Source organism: Dermochelys coriacea, chromosome 2 (genome assembly GCF_009764565.3).
Source record: "Dermochelys coriacea isolate rDerCor1 chromosome 2, rDerCor1.pri.v4, whole genome shotgun sequence".
Classification (NCBI taxonomy): domain Eukaryota; kingdom Metazoa; phylum Chordata; order Testudines; family Dermochelyidae; genus Dermochelys; species Dermochelys coriacea.
In genome coordinates, this window is record NC_050069.1 from 22,968,496 (window position 1) to 22,991,632 (window position 23,137).

At 44.5% G+C, this 23,137-nt stretch overlaps 1 long non-coding RNA gene across 4 annotated transcripts in view; it reads right to left on the reverse strand.

Annotated features, from left to right (window-relative positions):
- The window catches only part of LOC119850440, a 44,818-nt gene continuing 21,681 nt past the window's right edge, over positions 1-23,137 (reverse strand). For all 4 annotated transcript variants that reach the window (XR_006278658.1, XR_006278657.1, XR_006278656.1 and 1 more), the window contains 2 exons: positions 19,313-19,418; positions 1-9,495 (listed from right to left, as the gene is read on the reverse strand). This is a non-coding gene — a long non-coding RNA (uncharacterized LOC119850440). The remainder of the gene's footprint in view (positions 9,496-19,312; positions 19,419-23,137) is intronic.

Here is a 23,137-nt window from a genome sequence, read left to right on the forward strand (position 1 = left end):
ACATTCATTTTATTTGTAAGTTAGCAGCTTCAGACCCTACAAAAACAGCACCCAGTATTTACATAACACATGTCAACACATATAAAGGATGCAGGATTAGTCCTATAGTTTGTTCATCACAAGTCAAGAAGCAAGCACGTTTTTTTTTCTGTTTGTTCCATGTTTTTGTGCCAGCTTTTCTGAGAACTCCTTCTCTCACCCTCTTCTTGGCATCTGGTTTATTTTAAAAGGACAAAAATGCATCAGTGTTTTTCTTGTTGCAATCAAGGTTCTCCACTTACATTATTTATGGGAATCCATTCAATTCTTCTCCTCTTGGTAGCTTGAATTTCATATAGAATGTGGTAACTGCAGAGATCTTGTGTCATAGGGTTTTTGTTTTGTTTTGTTTTTGTTTTTAATTTATTCTGTCTGTATTATGATGAAAATTGCTTATGAACTGAGGATTGCAAGGATGTTTGGATAACTGCCATCATTCCCTTAACGTTAAACTGATTCTTGGAACTGGCAGTACTTAACTACTCCATTCCAAAGCACTTGTATGTTGCAGAACTTCTTTAATCTTGTCTTCTAAGCCATTGCTTGGATCACCAGAGATACCACTTGCATTTTCTCTTTTCTTTATTAGGTCTACTAATCTTAAAGCCCATAGTTTAATACACGTTAATTTTGCCAGCCTCTAAATTGCCCGCTGGAGTTTGTTAAGAGTGGCACATAACATACAGTATGGATCAAACCCTGCAGTCCTAGCTCCAGACTGTGATCAAAATTTTGAAGTGTGACTAGTGATTTCAGGGGCCCTAGCTTAAGGCATCTTTAAGGGGCCTGATTGCAAGTTCCACTATAAGGTGTTTCAAATGGAGTACCCTAAAACTGAGGTGTCCCAAATCAACTAATTGATTTTGAAAATCTTGGCCTATGGCAGTTATCAAGTGCAGTTCTCTACTGGAATTAGAGAGCACCTCTAATTAAATACTGAAGGCCCTGAGTTTTAATTCAGTCCATACTCTTGCAAACTCTCATGGACCTTAACCTGGGCCACGTTTCAAAGGGAGTTTGACTGCAAGGAAAACTCTGACCTCAGAATTTCAAGTATCATATATTCTATCTGAGTAATTTTTTCAATCTCAGCTAAATAACATTCCTTAATATTTTAAGATAATGTTTCTCTTCACAGTTCTGTAAGTTGTTTACATAAAATATTTCTGCAGGGCTTTAGAGTTTCCTTTACATTTATGTAAAATAGGCAGGTTGGTTACCTACTGCTGTTTAGCTGAAGTGAACTGTGCTAGATCCAAGCTGGGTAAAAGGTTATCAGAGTCAATAACAATTAAGGCTAACTATGTAATCCACACTTTTTGGAAATAAACTGAGCTGTCTATATTTATAGGGTCAGAGCAATAAGGCTGTGCCACATGTCCTCCCGTGTGACTGTACAAGTTTCTACAGAGCAGAAAACAAGAGGTCACGCAGATGTACTTACAGAAATCCAAAGAGAGCGCAGGGGGCTGGAGGAGATTATGAATCCAGCCAGATTTACAGCAACAGGTGGCTGAATACTCAATCACACCCACAGAGGAATAACAAAGGCTGGGACTAACAGGGCTACTGCTACTGAGGAACCCAGCAACACAAAGTGATAAATTATTGGGTGTTTGGAGGCACTTTGGAAAGTAAAGTTTGAGAGTCAGTACTGGGACCATTAGCCCACCACCTACATTGGCCCTTCAGTAAGCTTTAAGGGAAGGATGGTTGAATGGTTAGGACTTGGGAGACCTGGGTTCAATTCCCTGCTCTGCCATAGGTTCTCTGTATGACCTCGGGAAAGTCACTTAATCTCTCTGTGCTTCAATTCCCCCATCTGTAAAATGGGGTAACAGTACTCCCCTACCTAATAGGGCTGTTGTCAGGTTAATGTAAGGACCTGGAGACTAGAATCTGGACCTCAGAGCCTGGGGTGGCATGTTCCCACAGTGTCACTGGGAGGCCATGCAGAGGCACAACCAGAGAGCACAGTGGAGAGTAGGCACTGCAGAAAGTGCCACCCAAGAGATCCAGAGTAACAGCAGCCCTCTAACTGGCCAAATGCCCCACTTAACCCCAGGGGTTACCCCAGCAAGTTATCTGGGCAACCACAGAGACTTTGGCCTACTGCAGTGCCAGACTTTGCTGTGTCTCCTAATCTCTGGTCCCTGACTCTGACCCTGATTCCTGTCAGTCAATTCTAACCTGCTATTACCTCTGATTTCCAGTCTCTGACCCTGGCCTGACTCTTGTTTACAGGACCTGGCCTTGCGACTCCTCCAACTCCTGCCAACTCCCATTCCTGGTGGGCAGACCTCAGCCCGGCTGTGACCGCTAGGCAAGACCACCTATGCCCCTGTCTCTTACAGTTTAAATACTTTAAACATTGTGAGGGGCTCAATTGCTACAGCGATGGGGCCATATAAGTGTAGTAGATGGTGAGCTGAGTACCCTCAACTCCACTGATGTTAATGGAAGCTGACGGTGTTCACCTCCTCTAAGCAAGCACTCAGCACTTTGCAGACATAGGCCCATCAAACCAACAATAGATAAGCCATTGTCAATTTTTCCATGTCATTGGGTATCATCAGAAAAGTGCATGAAGCTGCCAGATCTTTTCTGCAGTAGGTAATGAGGCAGATAACACATGGTGAGGCTTAAAGCACAAATTCCAAGGACCTACACATCCCTTATCTGCCTGCTGTAAATATAAGTGACTATGTGCAGACAAGACAAGCAAGGCTAGATTTTAGGGAAAACAAAGTAAAATCAAAAAACAAAATAAATCCAACCAAAGAGTTTTGAGCCAATCAATGGCCCCGAGTTAGCAATGTTCAGCTGAGAAGATCTCCAGGGAGCCCTCTATGAAAAGAGCTACTATCCACTGTGTGTGCAGCAATCTCCATAGTACCACAGATGCACAGTGAGCTGTCTCAGATGCCCCAGGTCTGGGCACAGTGAACCGCGCCACATCCAAACCTGTTAAGCTGGCTCCAAAGCCATGGTGTGCCAAAAGCCATGTAGCCATTCATCCAGCCTGGTGATGTCGTGAGAGTTCCTGTTAGTGGCAGCAGCTCTCTCCCATCTGACTGCCACCGTGAGCTGATTACATTATCAGCTGGATGGAAGTGTGCAGCACTGTCCAGGCAGGATTTCTACTATGCAGTCAGTGGTGGGGGTGCATCCTGAACAGTGGCAAGTGTGGTATTTACTATACCTTGATGATCAGTTTATTGGCTGCATTCAAATGCGAGATATAAGGTGAAAGAATATTGGCTAGGACTGATAACCATACAAGTTTTGTTTGCTTGAATCTGCCTGTGATAAATTTTATGGTATGATTAAGCTGTGCAGCTACTAGTCTTGTGTGGACAGGGTTTAACCAAACAGGGACACAGTGTCACCAACTAAGTGGCAGAGAGCCCTGTGAACTTTGCAGGTTGACCCTACAAGTTTGTTCAGGAGGCAGTTTCTGCTCTTGATCTTTTGAGCTACTGTAGTGAGATGGCATTTATATGTGAGTGTATTATCTAGGGTGATATTAAAGATATTAAACACACAATGGCTCTCAGCATGGTATACGTGGAAGCATGGTGATACGGTCTTTGATATGCTTGGTGTCCATCTCCATTTCTTGCATTAGTTACCCATGGCAACCATATTACTGTTCAGGTTCTCATCAATCTTTTGGAAGTCACAGTATTAAAGCCAAGCAAAAGTATAATCAATATACATTAACTCCCTAGAGATGGTGTTCAGTAGGTCATTGGTGAATACATTAAATAAAGTTGGTGCCAGATGGTACCATAAGATGCAGTAAGTCAGAAGAGACAGCTACATTCTCAATATATGTAATGAATGCGAGCAGTTGGTTACAGGTGCTTCAATGTAGTTGAAAGCCTTCCTGATCATCACTCTAAAGTTCTTCTGTCATGGGTCTGATTGTCTGTAAAATCATCTGCTCCAGGAGTTTGTAGCTACAATTTGAGTGATATTGAATGATAGCTAGCTGCTGAAGAGTCATCTTAACCTGGCTTTGGTAAAGCTATCACCTTGGCTTTTCACTATATCTTGGGTATTATGTTTTCCTCTGTAACACAGGACATGAAGATGAACAACCAGTGTTAGCTTTTCTTCCCAATATGTTGAAGTAGGTCTGGTGTTACGTTATCAAAGCAGCAGGCTTTCCCTGTTTTCACTGATTTCAGTGCCTTTTTTATTACTTCCCTAGAGAATGAATGAAAGTTTTCGTCTTGGTTGAGCTGTGGAGATTGCTTGTACTGTTGCTGCTTTGTTTGATTGACAGCTTGAAAATTCTATCTTTATCTGCTTTAGTGATGTTGGTCAGGTATGCAGCGACACTGCTGGAGAGACCTTCAGTTGCCATGTAGCTGGTGGATTTTCTACTGCGCCAAACTTCCTGATGAGTGTCCATGCTTTCCTGCTAGATCCTGACATGCCCATTTCTAAAATTGCTTTCTTCCCAACATAGTCTTCACGCTGCAATAAGGCTCTCTCTGACATGATTAGCTATTTCTGGATCACCAGAATTTTGTACTGTTTAAGGAGGTCTGAACATTTTTTATCCAGACATAGTATGTAGGTTTTTTGGCAGCCACATGGGATGGATTTGAAGGTGGCTATAAAGATTGCTTGGGTAAACCCTGAGTATTCCTCAATGAGCTTAGTGTAATTGTCCCAGTCTGCCTTCCTTTCGTTCCAATGTAGCCTTGGGCTAGTGGTCACGATCGGTATGGTAACCCCTATTTGGATTAGAATAGAGCAATGCTAGCTGTGGGGGAAATTTCCAAGCACCCTGCCGGTGGCTGGTAAAGGGGAGTCTCCAGCAGAAGTGACCCAACTGAGGTCAGAGGAGTAGCCCTGGGTCCAGCAGACTGAGTAATAAGTTAATGGTTGCTCAGTGTCATGAAAAAAGTGTTCATTGAGAAGGCCCAGTTTGCAGAGTCTATCCCACTTAGATCAGATTCTTTATAGCCCCAAGTGTGTGGTGGCTATTAAAGTCTCTGGCATAGTTGGAGGGATGCTGGAGTGATGGCAGAGCAGGATCAGGCCATAACTGATTAGGAGTCTTATAGGCATTAGTCAGTTTAAACTGATTGAACCTTATGATGTAGTCAGATGAAAACAGTCAGCTCTCCATCTCAGCTAAATTTGATCTTACATAATTTGCTCTTACATAAATGCTCTTACATTTTTCCATGTAGGCGATAGTTATGAGGTCAAAACCAGAGATGATGAACTGACTGGAAATAAGGGAATTAACCCGGGTTTCCTAAAGGTAGATGACATTGACCTTTATCAGGAGGCAATGTTTTCAAGAACAGAGCATTTTGCAGCTGATTGGCCCTCAACATTCAACTGTAGCACTTTGAGAGAATAGCCTACATTTATAGTATTTCCTGGTCCCCGTGCACAGTAACAGGGGTCCAACAGGTTCGATTCTCTGGTTGCAGCTTTAGTTTCTCTCAAAGGGTAATCACAGGGTACACAACAAGAATATAGGGTCATTGCATAGAATGGGAATCACAGCCAAAAGGGATGAGTCACATGGACACCATGTATGCTACATACATGGAGTTTGATTTTCCACTGCCATGCTCCCTGTGGAGTCATTGACATGCAAAGTGGTATTAAACACTGCCACTAAAAAGTTAGTAACGTGTTACACCCGCTCTGCACTCTCAAGTATAAATCACTGCACAAGACAATGGAGAATTGGGCCAATGTTCAAGTTTACATATTCAAGTTAAAGAATGGCACTGGGCTATATTTATGTCTGGGTATTTTACAATTTGAAAATTGCATCTAGTTAGAGCCCCACCCAATAGCCTTTCCCTCATTAGTGATTAGCATAAGGCATATACAGGGTACAGTGCAAACAAGTGCACAGTGGCAATTTTTTGGCAGAGACCTAGTCCATCTTTCAATGCCACATTTAATAGCTGTAGATGGCACCTATCAGAATAGATTTTCCAACAAGTGACACGCCAGTGCCTTGACAAAATGAGGACTTATGTCTATCACTTACTCTTTGCCAGTTCAAACACAACGTCCTTCCAGAAAGGGCAAATCAAAGAAGCCTATTGAAACACTTAAGTCAATCTCTCACAGTTAAGGCATGTTTATAGGCCCTTTATTTAAATGGGAGGGGATATTCAGTGAGTGGTCTCCAACTCTGCCCTTCCCACCTTTGGTTCAATGGAACCTGGATTCACATGCTTACAGAGTATGTTGCAAGGCAGCTGTTTTCCCAGCCTTCCATTGAAGTACAGGCTTGATTAGGGTTTGTGGTGGGTTACAAGAAGGGCGGTGCATTTGGAGATTCTTTTTTCGCTATTGTTCCTTTGCAATGTTTGTGTATTTTAAAAGGATTGTAAAGTCCTAAGAATTCCAGATACACTGAATTTATTAATTATAGGTGAAGTTGGGTAGTTACACCTATGGTTAAGGTTCACTAACACTTTCCATTATAAGACCCTGTTTTCAGTTGCTTATAACTATGATCATCTTTAATTGTTCAGACTGAAATTTTCAATGCCAAGTGTCTGCTTGCTGAGTATCTGACTTATGCTGTTTGTTTGTTTGGCTGTTTTTTTTAAGTTTCAGCTAATGCAGTCTAGCCATTTCCAAGAATGAGGTTAGAGGGAAAAACGTGGTTTTCCCCAAGTTAAAAAAATTCTTGCAACCTTTGAACTGAGAAGCTCTACCACCTCCATGCTTTGGAGCAGGGACTTGAAATTTGATAAGGGAGTCTCCACAGTGTCAGGGATGTGCCTTTTGCTGTCCCCACATAAATCCACCCACATTTTGCCAACCTCAGGGGGGAAATCTCAGTTCACACATGTTCAGTAGAGGTTTGTTAGAGTCTGGCAACTAAAGTCTCTGAAGATTCTATCTGCGCTGAGCACGCTCGATCCATGCACAGCTCCTACATGTGACTGTATTCTGTGTCGGTGTGTGTATGTGAGATTCCCAGAGACACACTGAGCTTACTCCAGCCCAGGGCTGCAGGGACTGAACAGGACTTTTCCTGCAATTCCTCTTCTAGGCTAGCTGGGGCTGCTATAGTGTCAGGCACTGGAACTGAGAGCGGGGATACCTCTCCTATGTTTCTCAATGTCCACCTCTAGTGCCCAGGTGGTGAGGAGGAGGAGGAGGAGAAGAAGAGGAAGCAGCTTTGACTAGGACACAGAGGGATGAGGAGCACAGGGGACAAGCACAGGGACAGGAGTTGAGTTAGTGGGAGGAGAACCTGGAATTGAACCCAGAGGGCTTCAGTTTCCTATGTACCTTAATTCACCCCACTTATGTGTAAGCATTATGTTACAATAATGAATTACATGATCACATCCTACTTTTTTCCACAGGTGGTCTCTGTTCCTGTCATTCACAGTGCTCCCTCTTTGTGACTCAGCCCTCCAGCTAGGTCACTATACAGTCCCCCTTTCTGGGGTACCAAAGTCTCTCCAGACCAGCTGTCTGGATTGTACCTCTAATAGTGCTGCACCACTTCCCAGTGGCTGGTAAGGGAACTCAGGCCCTCCCTCTACACTGACTTCCAATCCAGTGATCTTAGAACCAGCAGCCAAGGTCTACACCAGGGATGGCCAAACATGTGGCTCTTTTACCATTAAAGTGCAGCTCACAAGCCCATCCAGTGTCCGCCCCCCCTCCACCCCAATTCTCCACCTACCAGATTGGGGGTGGGGGGAGCTCTGGATCACTGCCTTGCAATGGGATGGTGGGGTAGGGGCATCTGTCCAGCAGGGAGAGGGGTCTCAGGGCTTCAGTCCTGTGGGACATATCTGCCAGGGCTTGGGGCTTCGGCAGGAATGGGGCTGCAGCCCCAAGCCCCAGCTCCCAGCAGGTGTTCCTCAGCTCTCAAACGTCTGAAGATTATCATATGTGGCTTAGAGGGCCAGTAAGTTTGGCCACCCTGGTGTACATAGTCCCCTTCCTTGCTGCTGTTTACCTGGGCTTCTTCCTACCCTACCCTCTCAGGCTTTTTCTACAACTCCTTGGGGGTTGACCCTTCTTCCAGGGCTAGGATCCCAGGGCTTATATTCCCACAAATTTCTTTCTCCCCACCTCTCTGCTCCCAGAAAACGACTGAAGACTCTCCCCTGCTGCTACAAATTTCCTCTCTGTCTATTCCTTAGCCAGCTTCTCCAGATGGGCTTCATCAGCAATTAGTAGTTATAAATCCCTGGGCCTCCCTCCAGGAGCAATCGTAAAGGTTAATTGCTTCTGCTGGGCCACCTTAACCCCTTCAGGGCTGGTATGGGGTGATACCACATCATGGCTGACCACTCACAATTGCCACTAACATCAATAGGAGCTGTGCTTGAACATATAAAGATAAAGGTATAAAATGATATGTACTGGAAAATGAGGGTCTTGTGTCTGAAGCTGAACATCTAAAATTAGTGGACAATTTTGATAATTTTGGCCCTATCACGCTGCCTCACCACCGCAGCTGTAAAATGGGGATAATACCACCTAATCTCATAAGGGTGTTGTGAACATAAATTCATTTATGTTTGTGAATCACTCAAATACTGTGGTGAGGATTCTATAGAAAGATCCATTAGGAAATGTATAACTCTGTATCCAGTATAGGGTTTGGATGGCATGTGGTAAATATGTGTTGGAGGCCATATATTGAATGACTATAAAAAGAAATATTGAATAATTAGCCTCTCAGCGAACACCATCCATGTACACTGTGTTTGGAGTTTGATCCTCTGTGTCCATTGGTCAGCACAGATGATTCCTGAGCCTGTGGCCAGTCGCCACACAATTTTCCCCCAGGGTCAGGCACGTTTTTTAAATCATCACTTTTTGAGGAGGAATCTTTTATGATATTTACTTGCACACTTCTGGCTCCAAAGGAAGGTCCTTCTTTGCAAAATGTTCCCAAGATGACCGTTCATATGGTAGGTCAAAATCACTGCCAGAAGAGACTAGGCAAGACGAGTCAAGGAGAGAGGCATTGGAAATCCAAACTGAGATCCAGAGTCAGGTTTTGCAGATGTCTCCTTGTCTTTATAATGAACTGAACCAAACACCTACATCCCGTGTCCAAATTTTGTGGTGTTTGCAATCCAGATTCTTAGTTTATGGTTTGCAACCATCTTTGCGAATGATGCAAGAAAACACTTCACTCTACCTCCTATGTAAGCATACATTTTCACTAATTTTTAGTCCCTTTTAGTTATTCTCAACATGGGTTAGTCTCATTTGCACCAGTCCCAGATGGCTGCAAAGTTACAAGTTCTGTACTGTTTGTGGACAGCCAGTTTCCCATCCTGGCCTTTTGTTTTTGAATGCAGCTGCAGAACAAAGGAACTTGGTATCGTTACAAGAGGCCTGCTCCTCCTCTTTGGTTTCTGGGTTAGTGCTGTACAGGCTCCAGATTCCCTGTGGGTGGGTGAGTATTGGCCACTGAGCCTAAAGCAGAAAAGAAGAAGAGGTGAGAATGATCATTCAGACTATCAGTCAGTGCAGTTGCAAGGCATAAAGTCAAGACTTACAAAAGCTTGTGATGGGTTCTCCATCACTGGCAACTTTTAAATCAAGATTGGATGTTTTCCTATAAAATATGCTCTAGTTCAAACAAGAATTAATTCAGAGAATTTCTGTGACCTACGCTATACAGGAAGTCAGAGAAGATGATCACCAGAGATCCTAGAAATCTGTTTGCCACAGAAAAACATGGAATTTGCATTTTTACAGAGAATCTTTGTCTTACATTTTGTGAAAAAAAAACCATACAGTAGAAACCCCATTTATCCAAGTCTCCATTACCCAGCTCTCTGTATTAACCAAACTGGGGCTGACAGGCTGAGCCGCACCGCCCGGGGTTGAAGTTCTCCAGATTATCCAAATTTTTGATTATCCGATCTGGCCCCATTCCCAAATTAGATCGGTAAATGGGGTTCCACTGTATTGTGGCTAGGGAAACTAAAGTTCAGCATTTCATTTTAATCATGGATTTTAATGGATTTTTTTATCTGAGATTTTTTTTTTCCACAGAAAACTAGGATCACTGATGATAACAGTATTCCCTTCTGGAATTATAATCTATAAATCCATGAAATCAGGGAAATGATTGTGAAGAGAGATGTGCGTGGCATATAATGGCCATTTCATTGCCATGTGGGATGCTCATCTTACCTCAACTGGTCTATCTTGTTTTTCACTGTGTCTCAAAAGGAAGCCTACTGCTGGTCAGTGCTAATTAATTGTCCTGTCACTCTTTCCAGAGACAGCAGTTATTCAAAACTCTGCAAAGTCATTCCTTTGTCTGGTGTTTGTGGCTTCTCTGAACTTTCATAGTCAGCATGTCTTAAAGAGTGATGCTACTCTGAAAAGTGGCTGTGTAAAATGGACATTGTAAAGGGATCCACATTTATTGCCTCCTAATGATCTGTGTCCAATGTGCTCACAAGCACAAAGATGTTTTTCGAACTGCCAGCCCTGCAAATTCTGCCTGAGATCTGGGAGTCAAGCTACATTCTTGCCTTCACACCTATCACCAATATCAAAGGTTCTGCATTCCCAGCGTTACTTGTAAAAAAAAAATGAGGAGTACTTGTGGCACCTTAGAGACTAACAAATTTATTTGGGCATAAGTTTTCATGGCAAATAAATTTGTTAGTCTCTAAGGTGCCACAAGTACTCTTTTTTTTTGCTGATACAGACTAACACAGCTACCACTCTGAGTGTTAGTTGTGTAACTCCACCGTCTTAAAATCATGCCTTCAGGGACACTTGTGAGCCCATCATCAAGGATCTACAACCTATCCTGAAGGACAATCCCTCACTCTCACAGATCTTGGGAGACAGGCCAGTCCTTGCTTACAGACAGCCCCCACTGTTCCCTCTCAGCTGTGCGCGCGCACACAGATCCTAAACCCCGCGCACATGACGAAACCACGTGCACAAAAATTTGCACAGAAGCACAAAAATTTGCACAGAAGAAATTTTGTGCACACAGCCTGTCAAAAATTAGAGGGAACATTGACAGACCCTCAACTTGAAGCAAATACTCAACAGCAACCACACACCACACAACAAAACACTAACCCAGGAACCTATCCTTGCAACAAAGCCCGTTCCCAACTCTGTCCACATATCTATTCAAAGGACACCATCATAGGACCTAATCACATTAGCTCGTTCACCTGCACATCTACCAACGTGATATGTGCCATCATGTGCCAACAATGCCCCTCTGCCATGTACATTGGCCAAACCAGACAATCTACACAAAAGAATAAATGGACACAAATCAGATATTAAGAATTATAATATCCAAAAACCAGTCTGAGAACATTTCAACCTCCCTGGTCACTCAATTTCGGACCTAAAAGTCGCAATTCTCCAACAAAAAAAACATCAAAAACAGACTCCAATGAGAAACCGCAGAATTGGAATTTATTTGCAAACTGGACACCATTAAATTAGGCTTGAATAAAGACTGGGAGTGGATGGGTCATTACACAAAGTAAAAACTATTTCCACATGCTAATTTTTTTCCCCTACTGTTACTCACATCTTCTTGTGAACTGTTTGAAATGGGCCATCCTGATTATCACTACAAAAGGTTTTTTTTTTCTCCTGCTAATAGCAGCCCAACTTAATTAATTGGTCTTGTTACAGTTGGTATGGCAACACCCATTGTTTCATGTTCTCTGTGTATATTTACCTTCCTACTGTATTTTCCACTGCATGCATCTGATGAAGTGGGTTTTAGCCCACGAAAACTTATGCCCAAATAAATGTGTTAGTCTCTAAGGTGCCACAAGGACTCCTCATTTTTTGTGTGTGATCCCATTATCTCCAAAGGTAGGGTGACCAGACGTCCTGTTTTTAACGGGACAGTGCCGTATTTAAGACCTCCAGCGCTTGTCCTGACTTTTTCTTAAAAATGAGCAAATTTTCCCATATTTTCTGTCTCCCCCCCACAATCAGTACTGGAGGATCGTGGTGCTGGCTGGATCCCTGCTCACTGGCCACCCGCCCGCAGTGAGTGGGGTCAGGGGTCTAGTGGCCAATGATGAGGTGGGTGTGCAAGGCTGGTGGCAGGGCAAAACTACAGCGCACGTGTCACGCAGACAGACCCCAGTTGTCGGTGGGCGGGATCAAACCTGGGATCTCTGGAGCTAAACACATGAGCCTCTACTGCATGAGCTAAAAGCCATGTGGCCCTTACTAGGGCCATCCCTAGCTATTCTGCAGCCCTACGCAGCCCCCTCCCCGCAGAGCAGGAGGCAGGCCTCTATGGGGGGGGCTGGCTTGGGGAACAGGGGGGAACCACCCCCCAGCACTCACCAATGGCATGGCTGGGGCCAGGCTGCTGCACTTCCCGCCCCCAGTGAATGCAGGCCCAGCCCTGCTGCACTCCTCAGGGCAGTGGGGGCAGGGCTGGGGTGGAGCAGGGGTGAGAAGAGGTGGGGCGGGGCAGAGTAGGGACTTGGGGAAGGAGTGGAGTGGGGGTGGGGCGTGGCTGGGACAAAGCAGCAGTGGGGCTGGGGTGGAGCAGGGGCTGGAGCAGCACACAGTTGCAAAGGGCACTAGGAAATTTGGTGCCCCAAATTTCCTCGTATCCTACGCAGCTGCGTACTTTGCTTATGGGTAAGGATGGCCCTGGCCCTTAGCTAAAGCTGTAGAGCAGACTCATTAATCTCTAAGTGGTCTCGGTGTCACTAGATGGGACCGAACACCACACCCAGGAGGTGTGCGGGTTACATGCAGGGCCGGCTACTCCTCCGTCAGTGCAGTGCCTGCTGTGTGCCAGCTCTCAACAAGTAGGGCCCTGCTCCACCCCGTCCTGTTTCCGGCCAGCACTGGCTGTGTGCTGAGGTGGCTGGTGCATGCGGGCAGGTGCCAGGCTGTGGCCGGTTACATGTTGCCTCCGCTGCCCACCCATTGACCCTCTAACATGCTCCCCCTCTTGCTGTCCTCGTCCTGCTTGGCCCCTTTGCCCCCCGCCAGCCCCACTGCTCCTCCATTTCCCCCCCAGCGGGGCATGTCCCATTCAATGCGTTGTGTGGAGAACCAGCCCTTGGTCAGAGCACTTAGCTCACCAGCAGCCTAGCCAGCAGGCTTCTTCCTTCCCCCACTGCCTCTGGCTGGGCCAGCGCCCCAGGAAAGCCCAAGACCCTCCAGCCTGGAGCACTGGCAAGGAGGAGCTAAGCCTGCATGTGCCAAAGCCCCGCACAGCACTGGCATGGGGAAGCCTCTCCGCCCCTCAGCTAAGCTCTGGAGTGGCAGGCAAGAAGCAGTTTCCAGTCTGTGCGTGCCCTGACCCTGCAGGCTCCACAGCAGGCCTGCAGGCAGGGGCTTAGCACCTGCCTCATCGCCCCATCTCCCTGCCCTGGAGGTCCTGCCCTGAGGGAACGTGGGGCTGCTCCATCTCCTAGGCACCCTCCCCTGCTGAGCCACCTTTCTGGCCAGGTTCGCTGAAGCCCCTGCAATCAGGTTCCCTGAGCCCTGGTGCACAATGCACCCTTAGGGCTTAACCCCATCCTGCCCGCACTGTAGCCGGGGGACAGGAGGCGGCTGGGTGATGTTGGTGGCCAGCAGCAACCTGGAAGTGTTAACTGCCTTTCGACACTGCAGGCAAGAAGGGACAAGCTTCTTCCAGCCACAAGGTTGCGGGGAAGGAAGAGATGCATTCTGCAAAGACATAGGCCTGGTCATCCCGCACCCCCTGGACAAGAACCTGCTGTCCCTTCCCTAAAGCCTTAAAGATAAAAAGGTAAATAAAAAGAATCCAACCATGCAGTATTTCTTTTTAACAGGGGCTCAGTCAACTTGATGTTAGTTTGAACGTTTTCTACTGCATAGTTCTGATTGATTGCCACTGAACTCGCTTGAATACAAGTAAGTTACCAGGTGTCCTGTACTCACCATAGGGAAATATGGTCACCCTATCCAAAGGGTCTGCACAACTGTAACCATGGAACTTGATGAACTGTTGACTTACAAAGAAGGAACTGAATCCAGGTCACTTAGCCTCTCAGATCCAACATAACTAACAGGAGTAAAAATAAGTAGAGACTTTTTTGAGAGCAGGTCTTATTCTAAATATACACAGGGAGCAGGTTTCTTGAGTCAGGGCATGTCTACACTTACCTCTGGAGCAATCGATCCAGCGGTGGTCAATTTATCGCATCTAGTGAAGATGTGATAAATCGACCGCCAAGTACTCTCCCGTCGACTCTGGTACTCCACCGGAGCAAGAAGCATAGATGGAGTTGACGGGGGAGTAGCAGCAATCGATCTACCGCAGTGAAGACACCGTGGTAAGTAGATCTAAGTACATTGACTTCAGCTACATAGATTCATAGATACTAAGGTCAGAAGGGACCATTCTGATCATCTAGTCTGACCTCCTGCACAGTGCAGGCCACAGAATCTCACCCACCCACTCCTATGAAAAACCTCACCCATGTCTGAGCTATTGAAGTCCTTAAATCATGGTTTAAAGACTTCAAGGAGCAGAGAAGCCTCCCTCAAGTCAACCATGCCCCATGCTACAGAGGAAGGCGAAAAACCTCCAGGACCTCTCCAATCTGCCCTGGAGGAAAATTCCTTCCCAACCCCAAATATGGCGATCAGCTAAACCCTGAGCATATGGGCAAGATGCATCAGCCACATACTGCAGAAAATTCTTTCCTGGGTAACTCAGATCCCATCCATCTAATATCCCATCTCAGGGTATTTGGCCTATTTACCCTGAATATTTAAAGATCAATTACTTACCAAAATCCCATTATCCCATCATACCATCTCCTCCATAAACTTATCAAGTAGAATCTTAAAACCAGATAGATATTTTGCCCCCTCTGCTTCCCTTGGAAGGCTATTCCAAAACTTCACTCCTCTGATGGTTAAAAATCTTCATCTGATTTCAAGTCTAAACTTCCTGGTGGCCAGTTTATACCCATTTGTTCTTGTGTCCACATTGGTGCTGAGCTGAAATAATTCTTCTCCCTCTCCTGTATTTATCCCTCTGATATATTTAGAGAGACCAATCATATCTCCCCTCAACCTTCTTTTAGTTAGGCTAAACAAGCCAAGCTCCTTAAGTCTCCTTTCATAAGACAAGTTTTCCATTCCTTGAATCATCCTAGTAGCCCTTCTCTGTACCTGCTCCAGCTTGAATTCATCCTTTTTAAACATGGGAGACCAGAAGTGCACACAGTATTCTAGGTGAGGTCTCACCAGTGCCTTGTATAACGGTACTAAAACCTCCTTATCCCTACTGGAAATGCCTCTCCTGATGCATCCCAAAACCGCATTAGCTTTTTTCACAGCCATATCACATTGGCAGCTCATAGTCATCCTATGATCAACCAATACTCCAAGGTCCTTCTCCTCTTCTGTTACTTCTAATTGATGCGTCCCCAATTTATAACTAAAATTCTTATTATTAATCCCTAAATGCATTACCTTATACTTCTCACTATTTAATTTCATCCTATTACTATTACTCCAGTTTACAAGGTCATCCAGATCCTCCTGTATAATATCCCGATCCTTCTCCGAATTGGCAATACCTCCCAGCTTTGTATCATCTGCAAACTTTATTAGCACACTCCCACTTTTTGTGCCAAGGTCAGTAATAAAAAGATTAAATAAGATTGGTCCCAAAACCGATCCCTGAGGAACTCCACTGGTAACCTCCCTCCAACCTGACAGTTCGCCTTTCAGTAGGACCCATTGCAGTCTCCCCTTTAACCAATTCCTTATCCACCTTTTGATGTTCATATGGATCCCCATCTTCTCCAATTTAACTAATAATTCCCCATGTGGCACGATATCAAATGCCTTATTGAAATCTAGGTAAATTAGATCCACTGCATTTCCTTTATCTAAAAAATCTGTTACTTTTTCAAAAAAGGAGATTAGGTTGGTTTGGCACGATCTACCTTTTGTAAAACCATGTTGTATTTTGTCCCATTTACCATTGACTTCAATGTCCTTAACTAATTTCTCCTTCAAAATTTTTTCCAGGACCTTGCATACGACAGATGTCAAACTAACTGGCCTGTAGTTACCCGGATCACTTTTTTTCCTTTCTTAAAAATAGGAACTATATTAGCAATTCTCCAATCATTCGGTACTACTCCTGAGTTTACAGATTCATTAAAAATTCTTTCTAATGGGCTTGCAATTTCAGGTGCCAATTCCTTTAATATTCTTGGATGAAGATTATCTGGGCCCCCCGATTTAGTCCCATTAAGCTGTTTCAGTTTTGCTTCTACCTCAGATATGGTAATATCTACCTCCATATCCTCCTTCCCATTTGTCATGCTACCATTATCCCCAAGATCCTCTTTAGCCTTATTAAAGACTGAGGCAAAGTATTTGTTTAGATATTGGGCCATGCCTAGATTATCTTTAACCTCCACTCCATCCTCAGTGTTAAGCGGCCCCACTTCTTTCTTAGTTTTCTTCTTATTTATATGGCTATAGAACCTTTTACTATTGGTTTTAATTCCCTTTGCAAGGTCCAACTCTACTCGACTTTTAGCCTGTCTCACTTTATCCCTACATGTTCTGACCTCAATTAGGTAGCTTTCCTTGCTGATCCCTCCCATCTTCCACTCCCTGTATGCTTCTGCTTCTTCTTAATCACCTCTCTAAGATGCTTGCTCATCCAGCACTGGTCCTCCAGTCTATATCTGGGAAGTTAAAGTCTCCCATGATCATGCAGTTTCCATTAGTTTTTACTTTATTAAAGACATTAAAAAGGGCTCTATCCATATCCAAATTAGATCCCGGAGGTCTATAGCACACCCCAAGCACTATCGTAGGAGAGGCTTTACTAGTTTTCTTCCCCAATGTAATTTTTGCCCACACGGACTCTGTCTTATCCATTGCATCGCTTCTTATTTCTTTACATTCTACCTCATCATTGATATACAATGCTACTCCACCCCCTTTACCTTTGTTTCTGTCTTTCCTAAAGAGCACATACCCTTCAATACCTGTAGTCCAGTCATGACTACTATTCCACCATGTTTCTGTTATCCCTATAATATCTGGTTTCACTTCCTGCACCAGTAGCTCTAGTTCCTCCATTTTGTTACCTAGGCTCCTTGCATTGGTGTATAAACATCTTAATTTTTGCTGTTTGGCCTCGCTCACATTTTGTACCCTATTAGGCACAGTCATTCTACAGCCAGTATAACCTATTAGACTAGTATCCACACCGCCCTCGCTCCTTATATACATTCTCCTACCCACGGCTGTATCCTTTCTTACTTCATCTTCTTCCCTCTCAATGCTAAAATCTGGCATGGATATTTTCTGGACATCTCCCATCCATCTCCCCCTAATTCCTAGTTTAAAGCTTAAAGCATTTTAAAGCATTTAAAGCTTAAAGCATTATTCACATACCTGAAGTTATGTAACTTAGATCGATCCTCTCCTCCCCCTGCCTCCCCAAGTGTAGACCAGGCCTAAGAAGATGCCATTTGTCACTTATAGGAGTAGACTTGGCACTTTAAGGGCCCAATTCTCCTGTACATTTCAGCCACTTTACATTCTCTAGTAGTGTAAATTATGCTTACACCCGTGTTATGACCTCATTATACTGCTAGAGTGGTGTAAATCAATAAGAGTGCGGCCCACTGGCTCCTGGTACCAGTTTTTGCATTTACAGTTCACTTTGATGAGCACAGTACCATACGTCTTTCTCTAAGATGAGGTCAGGATCCATTCTGAGTCTTTTAAATAACTGTTCCCTTTTACTCTTCTGGTTAATTTTTCAGCATTCTAAGAATATATCTCCTCAAAGAATATATATTCAAAAAATAGATCAACTGCAAAGTAGTCTTCCCAGATGTTTTTGTTTACAGTGTAAAAGTGCATGTTTCTGGTGAAATCGGTTGTTAAATATAGATTTTCAGACTGTTTCTCATAACATGCTTCTCATGACATAAATGAGGGAATTTGGAGCTGTAAGGTTCCCTTAAGAATTTATTCATGCAGAAGAACCATATCCTGACCTCAGATGCACGAGTGTCCTTCCTATTGACAACAGGAGCTGTATGTGCACGTCCGAGGGCATAATTAGGCCCTCAGTGTGTCTGATCTTCATCAAACACTTAGGTCAGGCTCAGGATTACAGGATCAGGGGAGGCATCTGGATGGGAGCCACCGTTGGTGGTTTTCTGCTGTTAGCTCCCTCTTTAAACTTTCAAGAGAAACAAAACAAGTTTGTGATTTCTCATTCTTCTTTCTATTTTGGGAAATCACCTTTGCCAGAATTACAGAGATTTATAGCACAGAGAGCCAAACTCTACCATCAGATCTGCAGGGCTGATCTCAGATAAGCACTTTAGCTGAAGTATTTTTTGGCTGAAACATGTAACTGAGGATCCATGGGATTCCTGCATGTTCCAAACATTGTTTTCCACTGGATCAATGCCATTTATGTGTTTGGGATACTTACTGTGGTTTGGCCAAAAGGGGGCAGTTTTAGCACAGTGCACTACTAAGGCAGACTCCGCGATTGTCGAATTTAGCTCTTAGTCGATACAATAGGATGCCTGATAGCTCAAGAATGAACTAACGTTACAGAGTCAATCATATTTTTATCAGTGAGAGTCATCATTTGTTAAATACTAGTAGGGTGGCCAGCACTGCACAAAACATAAGACATGGTGATGTCCTCAAGGAGCTTACAGTCTAAATAAGATTCCTATTATCCCCTCAACCCCCACCCCCAGAAGAGCATCCCTGTCATCTGCCCAGTAAAAGTAATCTCCTGCTATAATTTCACAATGAAGCAATATCTCACCCAGTGGAATGGCTACAGTATTCAGCCTTTTAGAAGAATTAAACTGTAGTTATAGATGGGCCAGAAGGCATACCTTAGATCCAAACACCCATGAACTTTGGGGAAGTTCAGTTCCAAATCTGAACTTTGATGCCTGGGCCCAGCTCCTATTGTAATGAACTACTCCTAGTCCTCTGCCATGGGAGACTGTGATGGTCTTTGCTCATGGGAAGCGTTGCCCAGTGGTGAGGGGCTTAGGACCTTCAACCTGCAGAGGGGGGATTGGTAGGGGAGCCCAGGCCATCCCACTCCACCAGGCTCTGGACCAGGGGCAACCTGTGAGGGCAACAAAAGGATCTGACAGCCAGGAGCCCCTTAAGGCTGCCCTCCCTGGGTCATTTCCTACCACCCTGCTATTGTCCAAAGTTTGCCATCTGTAACAGGAGGATTGAAGGGGGGTCAGCTCACCCATGGCACCTCTTCGCCGCCAGGCATGGCATGGTAATTCTCTCCCTCCTGCAGCAGCAGCTGCCTCCTCTCATGCCTTGGTCCTCCAACCAGGTCAGTTTCCAATCTTGCCCATTCAGGGGTAGTCCATAAACAAAACACAGGGAATCAACACAAATAAACTTAGTTAGCATGTGGGAGGGAGGGGGCAATGCCTCCCAGCAGGGTCTGTCAGAAGCAGCCCGCCTTTCCCTCAGGAAGGGGCATTCAGACACTTGTTAATGGAAGAGATCCTGCCTCCCCAGGCTCACCCCTTTCCTCAGGAGAGGCAAGATCCTCTCTCTTCCCTGGCCTGCCCTCATGTGAGCTGTTCTGCTCCCTTTTATCTCCTCCCCCAGCCTGTGCATCTCTTGCAGGTGTGGCAGGGTGGGCTGGCTGAGCCCAGAGCAGCTCCTTAACCCCTAGTTGCCCAGTGTGGGGTTGGTATACCCCATCACAGATGTATGTACTGACGCCTTTAAGGGGAGTGTAACTCACAGTTCCTGCACTTGTATCAGGAACACTATGGGAAACTGGATTAAAAGAATGGCAGTTAATGTCTAGCAGCTATAGACAGACACATCCAGGTTTCTTTTTATTGTTACCTGTGTGTTTGGGGCTGCATGATGAAAAGCTTGAGACTGGAAATTCTGAGAGCCAAGAGTTTACTAAAGGATCTTCCACCTACCAGTTAGTATACTTATCCTTTTCATATACTCCAGCAGCTAACAACGGCCTGGTCCAACCAAGTTGCCCTGATTTATCTAAAGGTGTGATGTTGTACTTATGTAGTTAAACTGGTGCAACACTGTATGTGGACACTTTTCCATTGATTTTGTTGATTTTAGCTGATCTTATCCCCTGATCCCATCTGTGCTCTGACTAATACACTGGATTTTTGTGCCCAGAGCAAACACATAGATAACAAGTGTGGGGGGGGTGTCCACTGAAATTTTTGACTTTTCAGCAAAAAATCAAAAACTGGAATATTTTGATTTGGAAATGCTTCCACCATTCCTCATGGGAGCTGTAGCTCAGATGCCTCGTGCTCATATTCCACTCCAAAGACGAGCCTCCTCAGTTAGATTGCACATCCTGTGAAGCAACGCAATCTTCCCTCTTGGTGAGGGGAGAAGGTGCATCCTGGGAGTCCCTGGCTGTGGTGCATCATGGGAGATGTAGTCTGCTGGGGAGCCTGGCCCAGAGAGGAAAATGGGACATGAGGTATTCAAACTATAACTCTGCGAGGCACTGTGGCACTAAATCAAAATATTTGAACTTTTGGGCAAAAAATAAAAAGTGTTCAGTTTTTCAATGAAAATAAAAAAATTCCACAGAAAATAGACACTTTTCGTGAAAAAATTTATTTAGTCAAAAATCCAATTTTCCATTGGAAAAACCAGTTTCAATGGAAAATTTTCAACCTGCCCTATTGTAGACCGATAAAAAAAAATGCATTTTTTAAACCTTTGCCAATCTTAAGGACACTCAAAACAATTCTGGATTACAGCTGGAAGAGGCTTTGCTATAACTAGCTGTGCCTCGCTGTCCTCCCCTGCTCTTTTCCTGCCTGGGAAACAGGAGGATATTTTTGGAAGATTATTTTAAATAGCTCAGGGTATACAGTTTCATTTCATCTGGTGATTCTGACATGCAGTGGGAGCTGAGCTGGCAAAGACTGCTCCTTGTCACACAGTAGCCCACATTTCAAAACGGGAGGCCATGCCAAGAACACAATGCCTTTACTTCTCAGATTCAGGCTGAGCCAGACCAATTTGTGTTTCACCCTCAAGACGGTACTACTGCCATGTGCTATGCCTTGACCTCCCTCTGAAGGCCATTCAGACACTATGGCTGGCCTGCACACCAGCCTACCTGCTGCTAGAGCAGCATATTACACCAATACACTGCACTAGCCTACTTTTTTAAAATCTGAGTGGGAAGGGAGATTTGTTCCTGTTCTTTAAGGGAACTGGCATAATCACAGGTTTCAGAGTAGCAGCCGTGTTAGTCTGTATTCACAAAAAGAAAAGGAGTACTTGTAGCACCTTAGAGACTAACAAATTTATTAGAGCATAAGCTTTCGTGAGCTACAGCTCACTTCATCGGATGCATGAATGCATCCGATGAAGTGAGCTGTAGCTCACGAAAGCTTATGCTCTAATAAATTTGTTAGTCTCTAAGGTGCCACAAGTACTCCTTTTCTTTTTAAGGGAACTGTTATCCTTCTAACTGTATGTAGTGATGCCCAGATTCTCCAGGCATAGGTGACTTAGGTCATGTCTACACTATAGGGACAATTGCAGCATAGCTACAGCACCATAGCTATGCCAGCATAACTCTGTAGTGTAAATGCAGCTTCCAAGAACAGAAGGGGTTTATCCATTGCTGTAGGAACACCAATGGTAGCCGTACTGGCGGAAACGTTCTTCTGTCAACCTACCTGCATCCACATAAGAGGTTAGGTCGGCATAGCTACATGGCTAAAAGGGTTGGATTTATCATACACCTGAGTACCATAGCTAGGTCAACCTATATTTTAAGTGTAGGCCAAATCCTGAAGTCCTTATTCAAGGCTGAGTCATGTTAACCCTGAGAGCCATACATCAGAGGATCCTATGTTGGCATATCTCCCTCTCCCACACAGAAGAAGAGCTCAGACTGCTTTTCAGTAGTACTAATCACTTCCCTCAGATGCCAGAGAGGACTCCCTGTGCTGTGGATGTGTGGAAAGGGAGAAAAGTGGGGAAGGGGAAATGTTCTGGGCACTGAGGGGGATAAGGGTGAAGATGGTGAACAGTGGTTGGACCAGGAGAGGGGAATGTGCATCATCCTCCCACAGACCCATGGAAATTCTGTTGGAAATGTAATCTAGCCTCTGTCTGTGTTACTTTCCCTCCACCACCACTTCCCCACACTTTACAAATCTTGCAACATTTTCACCCTAACTCCTGCTGGTGAAAGTGCTGATTTTCACACCATTTAACTGTGTGATGAACAGAGCCTAGAGACAAGACGGACTGAGAATGCAGTTTTCAGAGTAGCAGCCGTGTTAGTCTGTATTCGCAAAAAGAAAAGGAGTACTTGTGGCACCTTAGAGACTAACAAATTTATTAGAGCATAAGCTTTCGTGAGCTACAAATGCATCCAATGAAGTGAGCTGTAGCTCACGAAAGCTTATGCTCAAATAAATTTGTTAGTCTCTAAGGTGCCACAAGTACTCCTTTTCTTTTTGAGAATGCAGTGTTTACATCCAGCTAAGGTTTGAGCTGGGGGTTGGCTTTGAGGCCACCTCAGGGAAAGGGATTCAATGGTGTTGAAATCATGCTGGCTGGTCTTATGAAACTTTGGCCCAAAATGTCAGAAAACTAACCTTGCACGATTTCCTGGTGTGTCTAATGGGCTCAGCTGTTCTTACAGGGACAGCCATTCTTGCAAGATTTCAGCTGGGCTGAAGCCAGAGACAAAAACTAGGCTTCTCCTGGTTTTGGATGGTATCAAAAGCACAGGGGTGTGTTTGAATCTGGGGATTTCAATTCAAAACCTACCTTCTCTCTGACCCTCAGTCCCACAACCTACATTCAAAGCGATTTCCAATTTTTGCCTTTTCTCTGAGACCAAAGATACTTATTTGTGCATTCAAAAGAATACAATTCAATAAGAATACTCATTCCAGAAATGTTACAAAATTAGTTTTGTGGAGAAAGTGATACATTTACAATCTGGCTTCTGCTAACATAACTGTGGAGTCTGAAGGATGCATATTATTAACATTATTACAGTGATCTAATGTATTAGGAATAGAAG